The sequence below is a fragment of the Talpa occidentalis genome, unplaced genomic scaffold (assembly GCF_014898055.3).
Source record: "Talpa occidentalis isolate TD23 unplaced genomic scaffold, MPIMG_talOcc4v2.1 talOcc4.5, whole genome shotgun sequence".
Classification (NCBI taxonomy): Eukaryota; Metazoa; Chordata; class Mammalia; order Eulipotyphla; family Talpidae; genus Talpa; species Talpa occidentalis.
The window spans coordinates 136,584,209-136,608,800 of NW_023604861.1; the positions used below are offsets into that span (position 1 = coordinate 136,584,209).

General features: G+C 58.8%; 1 protein-coding gene across 1 annotated transcript in view; it reads right to left on the reverse strand.

Moving 5' to 3' along the window:
- HPCAL1 (hippocalcin like 1) overlaps positions 1-20,882 on the reverse strand; it is a 70,354-nt gene extending 49,472 nt beyond the window's left edge. Inside the window, exon 1 of the mRNA XM_037528533.2 lies at positions 20,836-20,882. The gene's annotated coding sequence lies outside the window, so the exon portion shown is untranslated. The remainder of the gene's footprint in view (positions 1-20,835) is intronic.
- Between the last annotated feature and the right edge of the window lie 3,710 nt (positions 20,883-24,592).

Consider the following 24,592-nt stretch of genomic DNA (forward strand, 5'->3'; position numbering starts at 1 on the left):
AGGGGAGGATCTGGGGGTGAGGCAGGATAATACCTGCCCCCTGGAGAAGATGAGGCCGTGGTGCCCAGTGCTGGTGTGTGGCCAGAGACACCCCAACATCAGGAAGCCCAGGGAGGTGACTGCCAGGCCCCGGGCCTGGAGGGAACGCCCCTGCTGCTCGAGCACGGACAGGAGATGCTTCTGACCTCCAGCACAGGCCGCATTTCCCCAGAGGGTTCAAGGACACCGGTCAGGAAGAGAAACGCCAAACCAGTCCCCAAGCTCAGGCCCAAGTGCCGCTGGTCAGGACGACCACCTGAGTGACGCTCAACATTCCCCAAGGCGTCAGGGAAACACACTGCTTCTGTCACGCGGGACAAAGGAGAGAGGTCGCCATCCACAGCACCCCGAGGCCCCGACCGCAGCGAGGGTAGGGGCCCTCTGGGACGGCAGGCGAGACGCCCAAGAGGACCTGTCCTCTCCCACGGGCCCTGACCGCAGCCTTGCCCTGCCGTGTGGTGGAGACACCCACGCCCTGGCTGTCCGCTCACACTCCTCGTGGTTGCACTCTCAGCAAAGGTCACTTTAAGGAAGAACCCAGAGACCTGGAGGTCCCCTGTGGGCAATGTCCCACCCACGACCCCCCATTCAGCTTCCTGGCTGGAAATCCCCGCTAGCCCTCACTGTAGGTGGGGGTCCCCGTGATCTCTCTCCCACTGGGACAGAGGCGCCTTCAAGCAAGTCCCAAGCAAAGTCTTCCTGACCCTTTAAAAGCATCTGGATAATTTTTCTTTACTGGGTCAGCCTGGCTCCCTCACTGCACTGCCAGCCCCCACGCAGGCCTGCCCACCTGGGCACAAGCAGCCCAGAGAACGGCTTCCCGAGGTCCGCTGGTGGCGTGGGTGGGACAGCAGCGGTGGAGGGAGGGCAGCTGCAGAGAAAGTGGAAACCGCAGCACCCAGTTAAAAAAAGTGACCTATGGGGAGCATTTTATTTTAAATATTCTAAGTGACATTTATGCAGCAAGCGTTGGGGCCCAGGCCTGCAGGACCTGCCGTATCCTCTGGTCCTGGTCCTGGTCACAAAGCCCCGGCTGGGATGTCCTAAGGCAGAAATGCAGCTGTGCTCCCCAGGGTCACGTACCACCCCCCCACCTAGCGCTGGGCCAACTTATAATAAAGAACTGTTTAGAATGAAGAGGGGTGCACAACACGGGGCTGCTGCAAGGAAGTCTGAGTGGAAAGAGACGGGGAGAGAAGGAAAGGAAGGCGATGGTGCTGGGGCGGGGAAGGGCCCAGGCTCTGCTCCCAACTGCCTCTGCGTGACTTCAGGCAAGTCACTTCCCCTCAGTCTCCCTCTGTCATCCCCCACAGAAGTAGGAAGGGAGGGGAGATGGGGAGATGAGATTAGCCAAACAAGCAATTCTGCTCTCACTTCCGGTGAGAGGGGCCTCCCTGGGGCCTGGGGAGGGGCCCATCTCTTGAGTCGGATTCCAAAGAGGAACACCCACAGGGCACGTCTCCACTGCGGCCCTTCAACACCCAAACTGGCTGTCTAGACTCTGCAAGAGTCCACAGGACGCCCCAGGCTTAAAGTGCTTCTAAAGCCTTGCAGGGGCGGGCAGGCTGCGACCTCACTGAGGGCCCCCCCCCACGGCGCCCCACCCTCCTAGCCAGCACTGGAGCCCCCCAACCTCCGCTCAGACCTGCCACCTCCCGACAACTCAGGATCAAACCCACCCATATCCCCTGCTCCCCAAAGCAGTGGCTGTCCCTTAAAGTGTCAGCCATGCCCCCCCCCCCCCGGGCCTAGGGAGAAGCTCTGCCAAGGCTCAGCTGTGTGGTCTGAAGCAAGTCACAAAGCCTCCCCCTGGGCCTCCCCCTTTGCCCCCTCACTGCTGAGGGGAGGGGGGTAAGCCCTGGATGCTCACGGCCAGGGTAAGTGCCAGGCGCACCAGAGACCCAGGGACCCTCACGCCGCCCTCCCTCTAGGCCATGGTCCCTGTAGACAGCCAGGACAGGACACCGGAACAGGCTGGCCTGAGCTGGGGACCTCGTGAGCACAGCTACGGGTGCGGAGCTCTAGGCCAGTGTTCCGCAACATCCTGGTCAGGAATTTTACAGGAAACATTACCCAAGCCTCAGTAAGATGTGGGCATGGAGGGCAGGTGGGCGGCTCCCTGCTCAGGGCATCCGCAGAGGCTCAGCTGGAGCGAAGTCCAAGCTAAGGCCAGGGAAGCAGCCCAGGTGAGCAGCAGGTCACGGTGCAGCCAGAAACGCAGGGCGTGGCTTGACAGCAGCGGCAGCGGGCCCTCCTGACAACAGGTGAGATGGTGCTACCTCCTGACATGGCAACAGGTGACATGTGCTCTCCAGTGAAATGACAACAGGTGACGTGGTGCTCCCTCGGGAGATGACAACCAATGATGTGAAACTCCCTCGAGAGATGACAACATGTGACATGAGCGTCCCGGTAAAGCGACCACAGTGGCACAGGCTCCCCAGTGAGATGAGAGGTGACAAAGGTCTCCCCAGTGAAATGACAACAGGTCACACGGGGCCCCCTCGTAAAATGACAAGAGGTGACGTGGTGCTCTCTCACCACATCCTGCCCGGGACACTAGTCCAGCCTGGGCAGCAAGCTCGGCAGGGCCAGCACGGCGTGGCCAGGCAGCCAGCAGGGCTTATGGTACCCAAGTGCACGGGAGACCCGCCGGGAGGGGGAGGAAGGAGCAGCGGAGATGAGGCAGAGCCCCGAGTGGAAGAGGAGGCGGAAAATGGTCCAAACAGGCCACTACAGAGGCAGTGGGCGAAGGAGCTCGTAGCACCCCAGCACGATCCGGCCTAAAGAACAAACCTAAAAGGCAAGATTTCCACGCCAGCCTCGCCACAGGCACGGTGCAGCTGCAGAGATTACTGGGAGCTCATCTCCCACCCTGGAAAACCCCACTTCTCGTTCTGTTCAGCCAACAAAGATTTCCTGAGTGTCTGCCGGGCTCAGGAGCGGTGCCACAAAGGACGCGAGGAAGGGGCTGGCCCTGTGCTTGAGAAGGTGGCCAGGAGCCACGGGAGGGTGCCAGGCAGCATGGCGGAAGGTTCTGGAAGGCTGGAAGCGGCACCTGGAGGGAGAGTCCAGGCAGGACAGCCTGGATGCCAGGCAGTGTCAGTCCCCAAGCTGCAGTGAGTGAGCTTGGTATTCTCACTTAAAATGTAAATCCTCAGGCCCCAATCCAGCAGCTTCTGACCCCGAAAGCCTGGTGTGGGGCCAGGCATTGAACTCTGTGGTCTGGGTGCACGAGCTGCAAAGCGTCTGTCGGGCATCTGCCGAGCACTAGGCCTGGCTGGAACTAAAGGCGCCCCAGTAAAATTCTTTCCCTCACTCCTGCTGGTGGGCCTGGCTCCATCACCAGTCAAACAGACCCTTACAACCTTCCCAGCGGGCATAAGCTCGTGCACCAACCCAGGACCCAGCTTCAGGTCCAGGGGGTCACCGGGATCTTGATCAAGATGAACCTCTTTGGGCCTCCACGTCCTCCTCTGTAAAAGGACCTGCCATCCGCTGCCCCCTGGGGACGGCGGGGCGACAGGGGCCACACCATGTTCGTTTCACAGCAGGTCTGTCAGCCCCTGCTTGCTGCTGAGTTGCTGCTCAGAAATGGCCTCCGCTTGATGCTACCTCCCTCACCAACCTCGCACCGAAGCCCTCACAGACACAGCCTCGGGTCCCTCAGTCAGGAACTGAAAAGTGATGGGTCTGGGGTTAACCATCAAGCACCCACTTGTGAGCGTCTATACAGCACGTCGTCAGCGCCACACCGTCTGCAGAGAACACTGCCCGGGAGCCGGGAACCCCCGGCCGGCTCCGACTCCCCAGTCCCTACCGGGGAGACCAGGCTCCGGCCAAAAGTCAGTCCCCCTGAAGGTGAGAGGGCCGCCCCACCCTGACTCCGGCAAGCTAGCTCCTGTCCATTTTGAAAATAAAAATAAATCAGAAAACAAAATTGAGCCCTGATGTTAATATATAACGACACGGACACGCGAGTTGCTGAGGCTGGGGAGTGCGGGAGTGCTTGGGGGTCACGGGTCAGGCAGCGCAGAGCCCGGTCTCAGCCCCCCTCCCTGTGCTGGTCAACAGGGACACAGGAGAAGCAACCAGCAACACCCCCCCACCGCCCCCCTCCCCCATCCCTCACAATAGCTATCCCGGGAGCTGCTTTACACATTGTGGGGTAACACAACCACCACCCACAAAACGCACGTTTTGAAGTCTGTTTAACATGAACTGAAACAAGCGTTTCTCCAACTCCTGGCTATGGCTGCAAGTCACAGGAGGCTCAAAGCCAGAGAAGGGGGCTCGAGGCCCCCCAGGAGAAAGGGTGTGGGGCCCCGGGAGAGATGATCCCCAGCAGACGCTGTGCCCAGAAGCTGGCCCTGTCTCCTCCTCACAGACAGGGGTGTACAGGTTAAAGCTGGGTTCTGATATGGGGGTACACAGGTAAGGCTGGGTTCAGCACCCCGTAAAGAGCCCACTGTAGTTAAGTGGCGGACTCCCGGGGGCTGAGCAAAGGGACAGCAAAGCACAGAGCTGGCGGCAAAAGCACACGGGACAAAGCCAGGGTGGCCCGGGGCCAGCCCAGCTGGAGCAGAGGGTGGATCCTGGGCGAGAGGCCGCCGTGGCCGGCGGCCCAGGCTGGGGCCCACGCACCTGCTAGCCAGCAGCAGCCAACGCCTCGTGCGTGGGGGCCGGCGGGGGCGCAAACATTCTATAAAAAACAGTGTGTGTCGGGGGACACAGCCCCCGTCCTCCCGACAGCGGCACCGGGCATCTGTCAGACCTGCCCCAGAGTTACTGCAGGAGGGAGCCCGGCAGGGCCTCGCAGCCCCCCACACACACATTCTGCCCTTGATTTCCCCCCGAACCCAGCGAGCCAGCGGGGCAGGTGGCCTTACCCAACCTCACAGGTGAGAACACAGGGCGGAGGTGGGAGGCAGGTAGACCCAAGTTTCAGCCAACACCAGCCACCCCCACCCCTGTACCCCCACTCCCGGAGCCACTGGCGAAGGTTTGAAAGTTGGATTAAGTCAGGGATCCAGCACCTGCTCAAGGGCCTGCGGGTGATGAGGGTGGCGGGTCAGCCTCTTCCTACCCACGCTGAAACCAGGCTACCCAGACATGCTGGGGTGGACCCCGCTGAGCGGCTCCCTCGCAGCCCTCCACCAGCACCCTGCAGGACAGGGGGCCCCCCTCCACACTTACTTTGAGGAGAAACCCAAGAGCATATGGTGAAGTGTGCACGCGCACACACACACACACACACACAGAGCGAGTGTGCCCCCAGGCTGCCTGCTGCCCCAGGCTTATTCCCTTATTCCACCAGGCTGAGCTGGGGAGCCAGCAGGCAGTGGGCAGGCAAAGGAGTTCCCACCAGCCGGAGGGCAACCCAAGCCCAGGCCGCACCCAGCCTGCCCGCTCTTGCCCCTGCTTCCGCCACCCCCGCCTCCAGTCTGCTCTGCCGCGGGTCAGCGTTATAGCCACAGCCGATTCCCACGCGGTTTTTAAAATCCTCAGTTGCTTCATCCTTTCCCAACAACTGCCCCGCAGAGAGGGGGTGAAAGGCCAGTGGATGTCACTCAACAAAGAGCCACCCGATCTTGGCCCCAAAGGCACTGAGCAGCCCCAATCAAGTGGGGAAAGCGGCCTCCGGGCAGGGCGGGGCGGGGCAGGTGAGGGGGCTGGTGGCACCTGAGCTGAGCCTCCAGGTCTCCGCCCAGTGGGGTGAGCAGGTGTCTCCCTGCACAGAAGCCATCCCGGCAACTCATGGCCAGCACTGGCTCTGAGGCCTGGGCAGCCCTGGGCATGGGTGCGGGAGGGGGCTGGAGACCGGCTGGAGCAGGCTGGTGTGGACGCCTGTGTAGAGAATGTTCAGGTCTGGGCCCCTGGGGCCCCACAGACACAGTGCCAGCCAGGAACGGCTGCCTTGGAGCCTGGAGACCTGGCCACTCACCCTCTGGACCCCAATGTTCTCCTCTGTAAATCAATGATGACCCCAGAGGGGAAAAAAAAACCCTGTGGAAAACGTGATCATAGCAGCTGACACAGAACCAATCAAAACAACCCCACACACGCCAGTCCTCAGCCCAGAGGCGCCCCATTCCACCAGAGGTCAGTTAAGACCAGAAAGCAGGGTGTGGTGTGGTCAACACACGTCTGAAGGTCAGCTGTGAACCGAGACTCCCAAATCTACAGCATTGTGGCCAACATGACCTCACTACAAATCAACACAACTGAACAACCGGAAAGATGGGACAGTCAGGACCCCGCGGCTTCTTTGACTGTCCTCGCCTTCACTGTTCCGGTTTCTCCCAAATGCAGGCTGAAAATCAGCAGGCACACAGAAACCCCCAAAACCTCACGTCCGAGTAGTGCTGGCCGCCTGTGTGACGTTCACGACACAGAGTGACTGTCCCCAAAGCCTGGAAACTGAGGCAGAGGGGACATGACCCAGCTGACCCCAGATTTTTAGGGGCAGGGTCTTCTCCCCCAAGACCAGACTCCAGCCCTGTCCACCCGGGCTGGGAGAAGGTGTCGCTCTCCCTGGAGGGCAGCCTGGAAGAATTTCTGAGTAACAGACCCCACACCAGATAGTACGGTTGCCGTGGTAACCAAAGTCTTAACATCTTTGGCATTTCCACAACCCTAGATTGATCCAGTGCTCAACATTAACATTACAATGAAATCGTATTTGCATTTAATTAATTTTAATTGGCTTTTACATAACTAAGTGTCTTGGTTTCACAACAGGGTGAATGAGATCTTAACGGTGGGACCCTGACTAGGCCAGGATGAAAGTGAACCAACCGGGTTACACCACCATATTTGGAGAAATAATTCCTGACTTCCTGAAAGGGCACTTCACCCAATTTTTCTTTTTCCGAAGACAGCGGCAGTTTCTGCATGTTGAAGTTCATCCGCTAGACTTTGTATCACATTAAAAAATTAAAGATCAGAATGCTTTTGTGTATTAATGCAAGGTGTGTGCAGAGTCTGAGGTGAGGCAATGGAAATGCATCTGAGATCCGGCAGGAAAAATTTTGCCTTTTTTCCCCCATGATGTGTCCAAAAGGACCCCTGGCAGCTACCGGGGGCTCCATAACTGCTTATGAAATTAATAAAAGGGAGTGCTGGTTCCCAGGGGCCTACAAGCAGTGACGCCAGCTCCAGGTTTGGTGGGGGGGGGGTTCACCTGGGGGCCAACACCACAACTGCCAGACTCCCATACCCTTGACAATTCCAGGCCAGTCACTGCCCCAAGGCAGAGCCGACTTGGACTTGAAGTGAACAGGAAGGGGTTTGGTCTCTGCTCTCCAGGGGATTCTGCCTTCCAGGAAGACTAACTCGGAATGCTAGTCCCAGGAGGGGTCTCTACCATGGGGGTAAGACAAGGTGCAAAGGGCACACGTGGGGAAAGGCACACGTGGAAGCCTTAGAAGGACTGGGGGTGCTTGCAAGGTGAGGGTTAGGGATTCCCAGTGGAAGGGCTCACAGGTGCCCAGGCCTAGAGCACGGGGCGGGAGCACAGAACTGCCCATCAGCAGAGCTCACTATGCCGGGGCATGAGGGGAGACAAGGGGTGTGGCAGGGCCACAGGGTATCGTGCCTGCTCGGTGCCAGGACTCAGCTCTGTCAGCAAGGAAGCCATGTGGCTGATCACATACAGGAAAGGGGCAGGGGCAGGCTGGAACCAGGCAATAATGCAGCGGGTGATGGCGGGTGATGGGGGCAGCACAATGAAGGACAGGGGCCAGCAGGGCGATCTTGTTCTTGATGAGTAACCCTGAGACCAACTTGAAAAGGTGGAGGGACAGGGATGCTGAGAAGGGCTAGAAAGTCTCCCTGACTTGCCAGAGCCTCTGTGCAGGTGGTGGTCTATGGGGCAGGGGGCAGGAGAGGGGACTGCGAATAGCTATTCTAAGTTGGACGGTCCATCCAGCAAAACCCAACAAGACATGTCTTAAATGGGAAAAGGTTTTGTGGGTGAAACAGAACAAAATGATGGGGCAGGGAGGCCACAGTTTAGGCCCTAGCTCTAGAAAGCAACCAAGGACCCAGTCCTCAGCACACGGACTTCAGCCTCATGGTCACAGAACGGCTGCCTACTTCCAGAAATCACATCTGCTTTCCAGGTGGGAAGAGGCCGAATGGGCCAAAAGCAGAGCAGGCCAGCACCCTGGGCTAATGTCTCACGAGCCCTCCTGGCTGGGCAGTGAAGCCTAGAGCTGTCCTCCCTCTGAGTACGGGGCGTGGGGGCCCTCACGCTTGACACCCTGAGGCTGCTGTCCTCTGGCCCAGCCTCCACATATCCCCCATTTCTTCCCAGTCTGCTAAGCTGTCAGCTTCTCTCACCACCCTCTTCAATACTTTAATTCTTGGAGGAGGTGGTCCCTGAGCAAGGCTGAGCTATGAGGTGTTTGCGAGGGTACATGGGCTGTTGACGAGGCCTTGCCAGTCAGAGGAGTTAGCGGGAAGCCAAAGTTCTCCTCAGACGATGGCCTGAGAATCAAGATAAGCGTCCTCTTTCCCATGTAACCCAAAACCCAAGGCCCACAACGAGGAGCCCAGCAAATGCCAAATGTGAAAAAAGTCCCTGAGAATTTTATAGAAAAAGTTCCCACCAGCCTCTCTGCCGCCCCCCTCCCCACCACTGGCCTAGGCAAAGGTGACCAGTTTAGTAGCCGTGAGCCAGGGCAGGCGTCAGAGAGCTGCGTGCAAACATGTGCCCTGACATGGCCATGCTTCACCCTCTGGACAGCATTTCTAATGTGCCCAGCATGTCACTCCCCACCTGCAGACGGACCTGCTGCAGGCCCTGGCTCCAGCACCACGCAGAGGGCAAGTGCTGACCCCTTTCTTCCGGGAGGCCCGACAGCATGGACAGCTCGTTCTCCCGGCCCCTTCTGTGCGCCGATGGAAACCACAGGCTGACCCCAGGCTTCGGGGAGAAAAAGTGCAGAAGGCCGGAACTTCCTCCCTACAAGAGGAGTCAGATTTACGACTTGTTGACACTAGGCCTACAGCACATTGGTTGAGACAATCGCGTGGACATGGTGGTGTGACATTTCTTCAGCACTTCAGAGTTCACCAAAAAGTCTACTGGCTACTTTTACAACGATCTGGGGAGGGAGGTTGATAATTCCCACAAATGCTCCGGGCTATCACCGGGCAGACCCAGGCAGCCTGTGCAGGGGAGGCAAAGGGGGTGGTGTTTAAGCCCCAGGGAGGGGAACAGAGTCCACGGGTTCCCTTTCCTTTAAAAAGACCCGCCAGCTCACTGTCCACTAGACTGTAAGGAAGCCAGGCCAGCTTCGCAAAGAGACATCTCTAGTCTGTCTTTAGCCTCCAAACTGGAGTTCAGGGACACAGGATGTCTCTAAACCAGGGAGCTCGGGCCGAACCCCGTTTTCTTGTTCACATTGCAGCATCCTCTTTGGCTTCATCAAATCTCAGTGACCGCAGAGGCTGCAGCTGTCACATTCTCAAAATCGCCCATGTCCAGGGCAGTCTCTCCGGGCTGTGACAGACCCATTCACAGTCCCCACCAGCTGACAACTGTGCAAAATCGCCCCTCTAGCAGGGAGGCTGCAGGAGACTTTTGCTCACTGCAAACCCAAAGGAAAGCAGAAAATGAACACGTGACTTTTGCTGAGGATCCTGAGGACTGCCCAGAAGCCCACGGCAGGAGAGCGGGTGCCCGCTCCAGCTGCTGATGTCCTGCAAGGCTCTATACATGGGGCACGAGGATGCTGAAGCCCACATGGACACAGGAGAGTGGACAGTGCCCAGTCTCCGCCCAGACCCGGGGCATGCACCCAGCTAACCACCGTGTGACTGCCTCCAGAAACTACTGGAGAACTCAAGAATATGCAGAAATTCCTGCCACGTGTAAAATTACAAAAAGTACGCTCACAAGGCAGTGTTCTACCTTCTAGAAAATGCCACAATAGTTCAAGTGCCGCAACTGCTGTACCGTCCCCCCTACAAGGCAGGTCCGCTCATTCCGTGGAACAGGTCGGTCAGAGAGGAGCTTCGGGGTCACCACCCCAAAATGGGCAGTGACTGTCGGTGTCAGATGGAGGGGACCTGCCCAGGGCGCCTCTTTGGCGTCCCGCCATCTTGGGTCACACCATAACGTGAACTAAGTGCAGCACCTCCAGAAGTCTGTTTACCATGTAAGGCCCAGAGTCACCCTATATAAATGCTGAACTAATGTGCTGAATTTTACGTGGTGCTCTCCATTCACATTAAAAGGGGCATTCTGGTTTTATTAAAAGATTTGGTTCTTACTCCTTCACATAGGTGCTTCCGCGATGCATTTCAGTGTTTCTGGGGAGAAGGTAGGGTTACCCGATATTAATAACTGAGCAAACAAAACGGGGAGGGGGCAAGATTCTGTCAGAAACCACTATACGAGTCAACCAAAACATATGCCATTTATTCAGAAAAAGCCAACTCACACACACGGTTTCAAAACTACCACGCAGAGTCGGGTTTTGTCCTTTTCCAGGAGAACAGGAATACCCAGGAAGCCACAGGGATACACCCGGTCTCCATGATAACCTACTTGCTTCCCATGGTGGAGACTTCCTTGCTGCCTCTGTGGAATCCTGCAATAACCTGAGGGTCCAGCAGTCGCAAACCATTTCGGAACACTGGGGTCATACCAATTCTTTTTAAAATATAGTTTCCTGGGCCTCCCTGGTGGTGCAGGGGGTTAAGACACAACCTATGAAGCTATCCACAGCCACTATAACACGAGTTCGATCCCCGGCCAAGGAGCTACCCACAGGGCGCAGCAGACCTCTCCTGACTCCCCGCTGCTCCCCTCAGCAGTGGATTTCCGTCACTCTGCCTGTTCTGTTCCTTGCTCTGTCTCTGGTGAATCCTCTTACCTGGGCCTGTACCCCAGCTCTTGTATCCATAAATAAATAAATCTTTAAAAAAAATAATAAAATAAAATATGGTTTCCTTATGGTGATGACCCTGAAATAATTTACCAGATGTATATGGAATTTTGTTGACAACTATGTTTTCTTTCTCAAGATCCTATGTGTGGACAGCAGACTATAAAGATGTGAGTCTTAAAAAGTTCTAATCCAAGAAACTATAAGCAGGCACTGAACTAGTAGCAAAGGCCACCTCTGTCCTCCATATTTTATGGCAATATTCTTTGTCTGGAGAGACAGTCCAGTTTCCAGCATTTCCCTCCTTCATTTACTCTAAAATTAATCTTTCATAGTAGCCAATTTCTCTGATGGCTGCCCTCGTCTTTATAACTTCCCACTACTAACTCAATATCCTGGATACAGACAGAGTAAATCTCTGAAAGATGAGGGGCTAATGGCCTCAGAAGTCTTTGGAAGGATGTCACCAGAAGTCAGGCATGATCCTTAACAAGAGCCAAGATGGGGACCCCAGGGTACAGGCAGGGAGCAGGACCAGAAAAATTCAGTAAGAAGATCAGGCTGCCAGCAAGGCCGCTGCAGGAGCATGTGGTGATAAGAAGGACGAGCAGGAGCCAGAAAGGTAAGTTCCCAGAGCACCAAGCCACCTGGCAGGAGACCCAGGGTGAAGACAGCAGGAATCTCAAAAGTTCCTTCTGGGTAAAGAAATGAGGCATACGTCTGAGCTCAAGTAGCACAGAAACTCATTCTAGTCCACAAACCAGCTCTACCCTCCACCAAGATGAAATGGTGAATTTCTCAGCAGATTCAGAGCATTTTTCTTTATATCGCAGTTAATACAGTTACTCACAATTGAATTCAGATGAGATTAACAAATTCTAATCATGTATTATGACAAATTTCCATTAATTCAAATCACCACAAGTATGGAGTTTGTGGGTTCCAGCCAGTCTGGCTATAAAATGAAAGTTTGCTAAGCAAATTAAGAAGCAAACAAGGTTATAGGAGGAATGTGTTCTCAGGATTCCTTTCAATGCCTTTTTTCTAACTGCACGCTCCTGGTTGAGAATTCAGAGTGCAGAAAACAGGAAAAAGCAGGAAAGAGAAACCACTGAGGGTCTCCCCAGACTCAACCACCGTTTAAGAGTTTGGTCGATTTCCTTCCCATATATTTTCTCTGACAATTTTTTTCCCTTCCAAACATCACTGAAACAAGAGTGTCTGTATCGTTCTATATCTTGCTTCTCAGTCCCACATTTAAGAGAAATATTTGAATTGCTTATTCTCAACCTTTTTAGCAAAGACCTCCTAGCTTACTACCACAAATGTTTTCATTTCAAAATATTCTAATAATTCATTGAAAGAACTAATTTGAGGTGAAATCTGGTCAGGAGGTTGCATTCATACATATATTCCTGTCTGGAAATAATACAATTACTTGTCTTCAACAATATTCCCTAATTCTGACTTTCTCCTAAGTCACCATGAGTCAAAACAAAGTTCCGTCTATCAATTTCCCTGATAAGCAGAGGCATGATCTCCCAGGGAAAACATACACTTGCCCAGAGGATGAGGAAGCCAACACTCTGCAGAGGTTTTCCTTCCTAGAGTGTCCTCTGAAAGGAAGAGGAGAGAGAGTCTCAGTAAGCAGTGACGGGCAAAGCGTGGATCCCACACAAGGTCAAGCTCTGACCAGAACTGAAGACCATCAGCAAAGGCCTGGAGAGCACAGCAGGGAGTCTAATTGTCCCCCAGGGAGAGGGGCAAATGGGAGCTCCATGTTACCAGAACAGGTGACACTGGCTCTCTCCAGGGCCTGAAGAATGGGTGGTGGATTGTCACTAAAGGTTCTCCAGAAAAACCAATAAGCTGGATGTAAGATAGACGCATAGATAGATCAATAGATTGATGGTTGGATGGATGGATGGATGGATGGATGGATGGATGGATGGATGGATGGATGAATGGATGGATGAATGGATGGATGGATGGATGAATTGATGGATGGATGGGTGGTGGATGATGGATGGACACACAGACACATACGTAGATACATAGTTAGATGAATTATCACAGGAACCAGTTCATGCAATCTTGGAGACCAAGAAGTCCCACCATGTGAGCCCTACTAGCTGGACACTAGCAAAGTCCGTGGTATAATTCAGTCCAAGGACAAAGACAGGAGAACCGGAGAGTATAATTCCCAGCCCAAGCCCAAAGAACAGGAGAAAATCGACGGTGCAGCTCAGGCAGACAGAGCGAATCCCTCCTCCCTGCACCTTTTTGTACTTTTAGGACCCTCGCTGGATTGCTGATCGTTTCCACTAGGTCTGCCAATTCGAATGCTGAAATTTTCTCAGGACACGCTGACTCCCATCTGGTGTCCTCAGCCCTGGCATGTTGACAGAAATGAACCATCCCAGGTGGGATTGTCAGGAATCTCCCTGATCAGTGATTTTCAGGAGGCAACCTTCAGAACACCACTCCCTCGTCCTGAGCCAGTCCCGTTTCCTGTCCTGTCCTAACTTCTGTTGTGATCCCTCTGAGAGGAAGGGCCCACAAAGATTATTCGCCAGAAATGCGCTACGTGAAGAAGTGGCCCAAAGGGTGGGAAACCAGGCTGAGGCTGAATGACGCAGGCAGCCGTGATGGTGATGGTGACGGTGGAGACGCGATGACAGTGACTGTGGTGAGAGCGGTGGTGATGGTGACGATGCGGGTGGGGATGTGGTTGTTCTGAAAAGCCAGCAACAGGCGCAGGCTAAGACACAGAGGGCCACAATGGGACCACCATGCCCTTGAGGGTCCCTGAACCAGAGAACCTGGATCTCCTTACTGTCCTCCACCTCCCTCCCCTCACCCTCTCCAGCGGTGAGGGAACTCACTCCTGAATGCACGTGCTTCCCTTCCAGCTGCTCTGAGGACAGCCAGCCACGCCACGTCAGTTTTAGGTGATGGTACTAGCACAGTGCCCAGAACATGAGCTCAAAGCAGCCACGCCTCATCCCGCCTTCTTCAGAGCCAGAGAACAGGGGGAAGCGTCTCCAGGGAGCGAGGAAGGATTGGACGTGCCAAAGGTCTGCATGAAGGAAAGCTGGGCCTTAGCATCTGTCCGAGGCCTGTTTCTAACTCTTTTTCTGGAGAGAAGAAAGAAAGAAACCCAGAGGAGCAAAGGCGGCCGACACGTGATCGCCCACCCTGAGCCGGCCGTCCAGGCTGCCCCGCCGAGCGCGGCCTCGGCAGACACGACGGAGGAACTTTAATGAAGCCTCACTCCTACCACCGCCGCCCCATGCTTTGGTGAGAGCTGGGGGGGGTAGCCCCAGTCCTCCCACCCGCGGCCCAGGCCCCATCTCCGGGGGTCCCCCGGCAGGGCACGCCACCTCCCACCTTCGGGAGGCCTCTCCGGCCACGCGCGCGCACAACTGCACAGGCTGTGCACTGGAGATGATTTTCTTGAAGCCCAAGTGACTGATGTGGAGAGGTTCTCACTTCCCTCCAAAAACGGGTGACAGCAGCGCAAGAGGATGGGAGTGGCAGGGAAGGGCGGGGAGCTGCCGTCAATTCTGTTTTCTGGAAACGTCTGCTCAGTGCACAGGAAGGAAGCAGAGACCTGAGCATCTTGCTGCCGAGACTGACCGCACTCAGCTCTGCACGGAACTGAGACCCCGCCGGGCCCCGGCCCAGAGCCCCTCGGCCCTGGCATGCGACGGAGCCACCTCCTAGCACACAAGCGCTTCCTGGGGCGTCAAGAGAGGAACAACGTACGGGCCCCCAAGGTCAGGGTCAGCAGGGGTGCATCAGGGACCCTGAGAGAGCGTCTCAGAGAGAACTGGGACAAGCGAAAGCGGCGGTGCCCCAAACTCCCGTCTGTGACCCACTCCAGCTCCCTCCAGGAGCCTCCATGCACACACCTGACAGTCACCGCCTCGCACGGCCCCTAAGAAACCCGACTCTGGAAAGAAATACTAGGGGGCAGAGAACCACCCCAGAATGCTTGCACAGCAAGAGCAGCCACCACCACTTCCTGCAGACATGCGCCCACGGGTCAGCGGGGGTGACCTCCCTCTGCCTGAGGGGGGCCAGAGCCTCTTTTGCACATGCACAAACTCAGGGTTCCCCCAACCCATAAACCCCAGAGAGGGACTGGACCCCAGGTCTACTGAACCCCTGCCCCGCCCCGCCCCGCCCCGCCCCCAGGGCAGCCTGCAGCACCGGCTCAAACAGCCTTGCCCTCCAGAGGGAAACAAGGTTCTTTGCGCTGGGCAGGGCCTCTGGCCCGCGGGCGACACAGGGGGTTGCCTCCCGGGTCTCCCTGTGGCGCCAGGCATCCCTCCTGTCTCAGGCTGCACGTTTCTGTAAAGGGGTCTCCTCTTCTGCTGCCTTCCTCAGAGGAGAAAAAGACACAAGTAAGTGGCTTCTGCGATGCACCCAGCCTGCAAGTGCCGCCTGCCCCCTCCCCGAGGGCCCCGCTGGGGTGTTCACAGGCCTCTCTCCCGCGTGCGCTTCGGGTCAGCCGCAAAGGCGCCTCCCTGCTTGGGAGGAGACAGGCCCGGGACAAAGCGGACCCCCCTTTCCCTCGCCCCAGGGAAAGGCGTGTGAGGGAGGGCGCGTCCTGAGCCAGGCGGCCAGGCGGGGTGAAAGAGAAAGTGACCTAGTTCCTTCTGCCACTTTCTGCTGAGTCTGGGCTATTTACTCTGCTCTGGCAGCCTCGCTGCTTTTTCCATCTAAAAAATGGGTTTGGTCCCTTTTGCTCACAGGCTCTTGGGGAAACCAGATAATGGAAGGGCGACCTAGGTGCCTGCTGACAAGGACTGGATCAGACGTGCTCTCTCCACACCTCGGGGTGCTGCTGGGGTATAAGGCAAGATGAGGGGCACCATCCACAGCAAAAAGGGAGGAGAGCAAAGCACGCCGGAAAGAGAGACGAACATGGGCCGCTGCCACGCGTGTGAGTGGAAAGGAATCCTAGCAGACAAACTGATGAAGCAAAGTGCAAATTAGTGAATGGAGAAACAAACTAGAACTAGCACACTAGAAACAAAGTGAGGCTCCTGGGGTTCAGAGGGAAGGTGGAGGGGTACACAGCGGCCAGCATCCCAGAGACACACTCTGCCTTTCAGTCTCACGGGCTGCTGGGCGCTCTGGGCGCCACGACGGGGACGTCATGGCCCGGGTGAGTCACCTGCACCAGGTGAGGAAGGAAGCACCTGTTAAGTCCCTTCTCTGCATCTAAGAACCCAGCATCCCACAGGGAGGCAAGCACCAGGGACCTGGTCAGCACCAAGGGTTGCACCAGAAGCGTCCAGGAAGGTCACGCAAAAGAAGTTCTTAAGTCAAAGCTCCACAAGGGAGCCTGAGGGCAGGAAGAGACAGGCCAGGTGGGAGGCTGGGTAGGGGTGGGGTGGAGAGAGGGCGGGAGAGCAAAGGGCCCGAGGGTTGGGGGGGATGGAGATGTTCTAAAAGGCGATTGTGGCACATCTGGAGATTTACCGAAAAACACTGACCTGTGCACCTTACACGGTACCCCCCATCGTATAGAAACGCTGTCTCCGTGCAGCTGGCAACTCATACAGAATTTTTTTTAATGATGAACAGGAGTTGAGCAGATCAAGAGGTCCGGGTGGGAGAAAAGAAAGGAAGACTCTGGATGGGCCCAGCCCTGCCTGGCCCGCACAGGTCACCCAGCCGCCCGACCCCCACCCCCCCCACACACACTTGTACCCTCACACCTGCAGCCCAGAGCTTTCTGCAAGGCCCCTGGGTGGTGCTCCCGCCACAGCACCAGTCAAGCTCCCTGGCCTGGTTTGATGGTGTCCACAGGCTCACACCCCCCACCCAGACCACGTCCACACAGGCAGGGATGACTTGTGTCCGGCTCTGCCAGAGCCCAGCTGGAGCAAGACACACACAGGTGTCCAGAAGAACATTCACGGAGGAGGAGACTGGGCCTGGGGCAGGGACTGGAGCTGAGAAGATTGGCTTTAAACACCCGACAGCAGCATCACGTAGAGAAGGAGCAAGAAGGCTTCGGTCTGTGGGAAGAGGGGGTGAGGGGACAGGGAGAAGGGGCAACAATAGAGTGGACCCTGCCCCACTAGATGGTGGGGAAGGGGAAACAGCCTAGAAGCCCTCCTGGGATCTCCAGCCGTAACAAACAGGTGGAAGACGGGCTGGGATGCCGGAGTTCTGGACTCTGCTCGCCGCCCCGGAGTCAGGGTGGGTCTGAGCAATGGGAGGGCTCGGCTGTGCTCAGTTGCCGTGCCCAGGTAAGCCAGGGAGGGGCCCAGCAGGTGAAGAAGGGCGCTCGGCAGGCCAGGCGCCTGCCTGCCAGGGACAGCTCCCAGGCTGAAAGGGACACAGAGCAAGAGGGGATCTGGGCCAGGGCACAGGGTGTGGAGGGAAGGCTTCCTCAGGGGGCCAGACATCACCATGGAGGGCGAATGGAACACCCTGAATGGTTCTGGCCCACATCAGAGACGCCTCGCTCCATCCTGGGAGAAGACATCTGGTCTAATGAGGCAGGCGGGGTGCAGGCCTCCACCGCAGCCTCCTGATTTCCACGCCCACACTAAAAAGCAGCAAATATCCAGAAAACACAACCACTGGATGAGTGTGCTCCAGGAGGAGGAGGTGGCGGGGGTGCGCTTGGCTTATAAAGGTAAATAAAGAGGCATCTTCTGCCCCCGTGCAGGCAGGGGTGGATTGCAAAAGGACGAGAGCCCCAGATCTCGCCTGCCGTTAGTTAGTCATGCCTCACAAATGCAGAGATATGAAGCTTCGCCTTTGAAATTCAATTTCACTTGAAACGGCGCGGCCAAGGTAGGGCTCTCGAAAGGATTTACTGTGCTTTTCAGATGATAAAATAAAGTCCTTAGACCTGTACCTTGCTCCTCATCAGCACCTAAGCAATGTTCCACCTGTCAAACTGTATTGATTACCTGGAGCAACCTGAAAACCCACACCACTGGGTGAGATTCCAGCCGTTATTTGTATTCATTTATTTATTTAGGTGGAAAGGGATTTGAAAGAGACATTCTTATCCAGGGGGGCCAGCGCCACTGAGAACCCCAAGTCCTTCCATGATCTCCAGATACAATTACCTTCACAATTACCTTCTGTCATCCCCCGATTAGAAACTCAACCCAGAAGGAAAAGGACAAACGCCACCTGCACGCACAGCATGAAAACGCCAGGGAAGGCAGGGAGCCGCGGGAGGTGGGCGCTTCCAGGCGCCCCGTGCCCCGCCGCCCAGCACAGTAACATCAGGTGCTGACAAACTCGCAAAATACACATACTCTCCCATCAAGTGCAGGCTGGCAACTCATAAATTGGCAGCATTATCCCACAACAAACAGGGATGGTTTCAGGCTGGTGGGAATGCTCAGTTCTGATATAAACCTGATCCCAATCTAGACAAAATTTCAGTTGCCAAGTAGCTTACTCTGTGGTGCCAAGTAAACTCTGGGGCGCCTTGTGAGTATCCTGGATTGTTGCTGGTTCAAATGTGACCTTGGCACCGTCCCGCTTCTGAGTGGCGACTCCAGGTCTTAGGATAAGGAGGACGGGGAGACAGGCTGCCCTGCCACACCAAGTCACGCGGCTCTGTGGGTGGTAACCCCTGGTCCCAGCACGCAGAGCGCCCGGGGCAGGCGCGAGCCAGGCCAGCGAATACAGTGCTGGGGCTTCACCAGGCTGAACAGAGGGGGCTGCGCCTCACCCCTCAACAGTGTGCATTTCTCATTCTGCACAGTCCCGTGTCAGACCCTAGCACTGGCATAAATTCTAAAGGAATTGGTCGGCGCTTTTATTTCTCCTAAAGCCTCTGCGTAGGAGGGCCTGTGGGAAATGAATGAGTCCTCGCCGATCTCTGTCCTTCTGGGGGTTTCACTTGTCCTTGTTTCGCTACAGTCGAATGACCTTCCCCAAGCCAGGTCTCCCAGGTTATTGTGGCACGTTGACATCTATTTCCACCTGGAAATAAGCCTTAAAGTGGAACCCGGAGGGTGCAGGCAGGCCTGGAACGCGGCACCATATCCCACAGCAAAGGAGAGGCAGCGCCCCTGGGCTTCCTCTGGCACATTATCCAATAAGCCTCAAGAGCTCAGTAATTACAGGCACTTTCAAAAGTGAAACAGAAATAGATCTAGGGCCAAAACGCTGGTTTGCTTGAGACAAAGGATTGGTTTTAACTTGAGGGGAAAAAATAGTTTGGGGGTCTGTCTTCTGTGCAGAGAAACACAGACTGATTTTTTTTTAATTTTTGTTTCTTATTTAATTTGATTGTGGGAAGACAGTAGGATGCAGATCAAAGAGCTTTTCTCCTCAGGGATATAAAATCATTAGGGGAAGAAAAAACAGGCTGCATTCTAAGTGTGCCAGACCCGCTGTCAGGACGAAAACGCGCTTGTTCAGCTTCCCTGGCCTGCGGGCCCCCTGACATGACGGGGCGTCAGTCCTGGGGGGACCCAAACCAAAGAAAGGCACCAGAGGGTGCTGCTCCTGTCTCATAAATGCAGGCCAAGGGCTCCAGCGTCCCGAGGGCACCCCGGGCGCACCTGATGGTGGAAAGGCATCCGGCACCCCAAGCAGGCCCCCCAAGGCCCTGCGCACTCCTGGCCGTGCTGGGTTTTCAGCTGAAGGTTATTTGTTTCTCGCGGAAGGTCCGACAGAGGCGCTGGCCCGGCAGGGGGGGGGCAGGGGCGGGGGGGCAGGGGGGGCAGGGCGGGGCAGGGCGGCTCCCCGGCGCCTGCGGGGCTGTGCGCATTCGCCCCGGCTCAATTTCAGGAATAGTGGGTTTCAGGTTTTTGTTTTTTTTTTTTTAATTAAAATCAGAATGAAGAGTCCGGATTCGATCCAGTGTCCTGAGCTCGGATGAGCCAAGGGTGCTGGGAGGGAGGCGGGAGAGGGGCGGGGGGGGTCGGGGTGGCCCGAGGAAGGGGCGCCCCGGCGGCCGGCTGCGGGGCGCCCCTCGCCGCGGCTCCGCCCCGGGAGCAGCGTCCGGGCGGCACTTGTTGACCAGACGGGCTGCCCGGGAGCGGGACCGGAGCCCGCGCGCGCAGGGACCCGGGGCGCAGAGGGGCGCGCCGCCGGCGCCCAAACTTTCTCGAATCTCGGTGCGACGCGGTGAAGGGGGGGCAGCGGGGGGGCACGGAGCACGCGGGGGGCCCCCGGACCAGGAGAAGCAGCGGCTGGAGACGCGCCGGGCCGGGAGCGGCTCCACTGCGCGCCGGGCCGGGCGCCCTCAGCGCGCGCCGCAGCAGTCCCGGCCGCCCCGGGGACCCGCGCCCTCGCGCGGGGAGCGCCGAGCCCGGGAAGGCCGCGGCCGGGGCGCAGCGCGGGGCGGGGGGGGCGGGGGGCGCGCGCCCTGACCCGCGGGCAGACGCGGCCGGAGGCGGAGGCGGGGCGCACCCCGGGCCGGGCCCCTCTCCCGCCGCGCACGGAGCCCCGTCCCGGGCCCGGCTCGCGCGGCGCCGGCCGCAGGACTGGGGGCCCGGCCCGCCCCCCGCGCCCGCCCCCGGCCCCGAGCTGCGCCGCCGTCCACGCGCCGGACCCGCCCCGCGCCCGCGACGGCTCCGCGCCCCGCACGCGCCCCCTCGGGGCCCGCAACTCCGCCGCGCGAGACACGCGGCACCCGCGCCCCGGCACCCCCCGGCACCCGCGCCCCGGCACCCCCCGGCACCCCCCGGCACCCGCGCCCCGGCACCCGGGCCCCGGCACCCCCACCTCGGCACCCCTACCCCGGCACCAGCGCCCTGGCACCCCCCGGCACCCACCCCGGCACCCCCGCACCCCCCGGCACCCCCGGCACCCCCCGGCACCCCCCCGGCACCCCGCACCCCCCGGGCCCCCGCGCCCGCTCACGCACACCAGGACGCCGCGCCCCGGGCCCCCCTACCTGCGGGCGAGGACGCGACGCCGCTGCGGGGCCAAGTCGCGGCGCCGCGGGCGCCGGGGCGGTCGGGCCGCGGCCGGGACGGGCGCCGAGCGGGCGGCTAGGAGCGCGGGCCTCCGGGCCCCGGCAGCCGCCGCGCCGGCCCTGCGCGCATCGCCGCCGGAGGACAAAGGGGAGCGGCCGCGAGGCGCGGGAGGTGAGGCCGTCGCCGCCGTCCGCCCGCCGCCCGCGCCCGCGCCGGGAAGGAAGGGCCGGGAGGGCGGGGCCCGGCGGGGGCGGGGCCGGCGGGCGGGGGCGGGCCGGCGGGCGGGGCGGGGCCGGCGGGCGGGGCGGGGCGGCGGCGGGGGGCGGGGCTCGAGCTCCGCGGGCCGCCCGTCAGGCCACGCCCCCGGCCCCGGCCCCGGCCCGAGCTGCCCGCGGTCCCGTCCGCGCTGCCCGCGGGCTCCCCCGGCGGAGGCCCCGGCGCGTCCCAGCCGCGGGCCCGGGCGGAGGCAGGTTCCGCCCTCGGCCCGGCCGGCGCGGGGAGCGGCCGGGAGGCGGCGCGGGAGGGAGGCCGGCCCCGCAGGAAGCGCGGCCGGGCGCGGAGGGAAGGGCCGCCCGGGCCTGGCGCACCGGCCCCCGGGCCGACCCGCGCGCCCGAGCCCCGCGCCGGCGGGCGGCGGACGCGCGAGGAGACAGGGCTCCGGGGCCCGGGCGGTCGCGGGCTCCGCCGCCGCGACGACCCCGCCGGCCCGAGACTGGGCCCGGCCGGCACCCCGCGCCCCGGGCGCCCGCGCCCCCCGCGTCACCCCAGCCGGCACCTGCGCGGGGCGCCCCCCAGCACCCGGCCCCAGCGGCTCCTGCAAACACGGGGCTCCGGAGCCCCGAGAGTAAACACATGCACACCCCACCTCCGCCGCAAGAAAGGTAACCACAGAAACAGCCAGCAACGCGGAGCTGGGCCTCGGTGTGAGGCTGAGACTAACTGTCTTTCCAGCGTCTCTAGGGGGAAACTCAGATCCTCCTTCCAGCCTCCTCCACAGAAGCAGTGAGAGCACTGCCGCCACCCCTGAGGCTGCACAGAACCAGGTGGGGGGGGGGCTGGCAGGGGCTAGCAGGCCAGGGGGGCTGAGCCCAGCCTCCTCTCTGTGCAGGCAAATGCCCCCTAGTCAGCCCTGCTGAGGGGCAGAGAGGTAAGCGGATAGGCTTGGTGGGGTCTCGGGAACCAGCCTGGTCGCGGAGGGTGCCAGCTTTCCTGCTCAGCAGAGACCAGTGGCAAGGACGCTGCCTCGGCTTCCTGGAGCTTGGCCATGGGGGTGGGGAGCCCCCAGCCCAGGCCCATCTGCCAGGTGACCGCAGACCCTGGGTTCAGCAGGTAGGGGATGTTCTTGGTGTGGCCACACATGCACCCCACTTCTCACTGAAGATTGAGGGCATAGAGAGGACTCCACCGGCGACAAGAAGCCCAATGTTGTCCATCTCCTGGCTCCAGCCCCTCCTTCTGGCTCCCAAGGCTGCCACTGGCCCCCACACTTCCAGCCAGCAGCCAGAGAAGAGACAGTGACAGGCCTGGAGGAGACGCAGGTCACCTCTGCCCACAATTACACGGTGTCCCCAGAAGCCAGGGGTCTGGGGCTTCTGTGTGCCCAGGAGAAACAGTGACTTGGATAAGCTCATCACGGATCCTCACGCAGACTCGCGGTGTGCTCAGTCGCAAGGCAACAGATGGCCAAACACAGCACGACAGTCAGCATCATCAAGGCCTCAGCGTGTCCACCCGCAAAATCTGCTCGTGGGGAGAGGGTCAGGAAGGCTCACAGAGGAGGTGGCAGTAAGTAGGAGGGAAGTACATGGCAGACATTGGCAAGAGGCAGTGGGGGATGAGAAAGCTCTGGGACAGCAGACTGAGCCTGTTCTTGAACCCAGCTCTCACGTGGGCCTCTTGCATGGGCCCATATTTGGAGCCTTCACATGGCCCTCCCTTGTGAGCCTCTCGTGTGAGCCTCTCACGAGGATCCCCCACATGGGCCTCACATGGGCCTCACATGGGACCCTTGTGAGGGTCCGTCACAAGAGCTCGGTGCTCGTGCTAATGCTATCCTCTCACCAGGCATGACTTCACTTTTCTCTCCACCAGTCTGACACCTTCCTATCCCTCAAAGCTCAGCTCAACTCTCACCCTGATACCTCTGAGGTCCCCAGAATCCCTGAAAGCACCCAACACAGATGCTGTGTCTGTACAGGGCGGGACTTGGGCAGAGCTGACGGAGCTGCGTCCCCCTCATCCTTGCAAACTCCAACGGGGTGAGGCCAACCTAGAGTGCTCCTTCTCCTAGAGCAACAACCGTGGGCAGAAATGTGACCTCCCCCGCCCCCCCAACTCATACAAGGAAGCCCTAACCCCCAAGTGACTCTTGGTAAAGACAGGACTTTTAGGAGGTCATTCAGGTGAATGAGATGGTAAGCGCATGGTCTAATGTAACAGGCTGGATGGCCTTATGACAAGAGGGAGAGCGAGAAGCTGCCTTCTCTGTGCAAAGACCAAGTGAGGACACAGCAGAAAGCAGCCAGGGAGTGTCCGCACCAGATTCGGAACAAGCCAGAGCCCTGGTCCTGGAGGCCCAGCCTCCAGACCTGTGAGCCATCAATGTCCGTTGTCCAAGTCATCGGAGCAAGGCACTTCGTGTCGTCCGAGCAGCCCGAGGCGTGCCCTGCCTCCTTCCTCGTCTGCTGTCTCCACCCCTGCCCGACTGCTCCTCTGTTCTCACAGCTGGTGCCCAGGACACCGTCCTCACCATGTTCCATGAGCAGTACATTGCCCTCTGGCCTCTGCTCCCCGACCTTCTCCCCAGTCTTGGCTTCTGGAGCCAGGCCGAGTGTCTGGAGGAGCCTGGTGGCCGGCGAGGGCACGGCAGCTGGACTCTTGCGTGGCCAGCACCAAAGCCAGACCCTGGGGGCAAGTGTAGGGCCCAGCTCCTCCTCCGTCACTGGCTTCAGGACCCCAGGAGGTCCCTGAACCTCGCTGAGCCTCTTGATCTACCTCAGGAGTGGCTGAAAAACTTCAATGAGCCAACATTGGATGTTCTCCAAATTAATTTATATATATAGACAAATGCAATATGTATAAAAGCTCTCCTCCCTCATTCCTCCCTCTTCTTGAGCAAGCCTAGAACATTCTCTTTGACAACCTGGATTGAGCCCTAAACCAGGGTTCTAACCTCTGAATCTGTAAAATGTGGATAGCAGTGTTTCCCCTGGGTTAAAAAGGGGCGTGTGTCAGGGTCTCTGGCAGCAGGCCCTCAGTAGGTGGCAGGTGTGCTGCCGTGGTCCCCTGGGATGAAGTCCTGGAAGAAGAAAACCACCCAGTGACCTATGGCCAGGAGACCCGGATTCTGCCCCCGTTCCATGTTCTGCACCACCCGAACAAGACCCTTGGCCTCTCTGAGCCGCTTTCCCCAGGATGGCTCTGGTACCCGGTGACAGGCGGGGGCAGCGGGTCGATGCTCCCGGAAATGGCTTTGCATCGGTGAAGCTCATCCAGGGGCTGTGAGTGCTGATCTGGGATGCATCTTCCCAGGAGTGGTGGGTGGCGCGCCAGAGACCCGTGCCATGTGTGCCGTGCCCTGTGTGCAGCCGAGGGCCCGTGACCGCGAGGCCTGGAGGCTCGGTGCAGGAGGGGGACGGTAGCCGGCCCAGCCCCCATCTGGAAGGGGAAGCCCCGGCCCAGGGCTCCGCAGGCCAGGCCTGACACCCCTTCCACGTCAGTGAAAGAGGAGGAAAC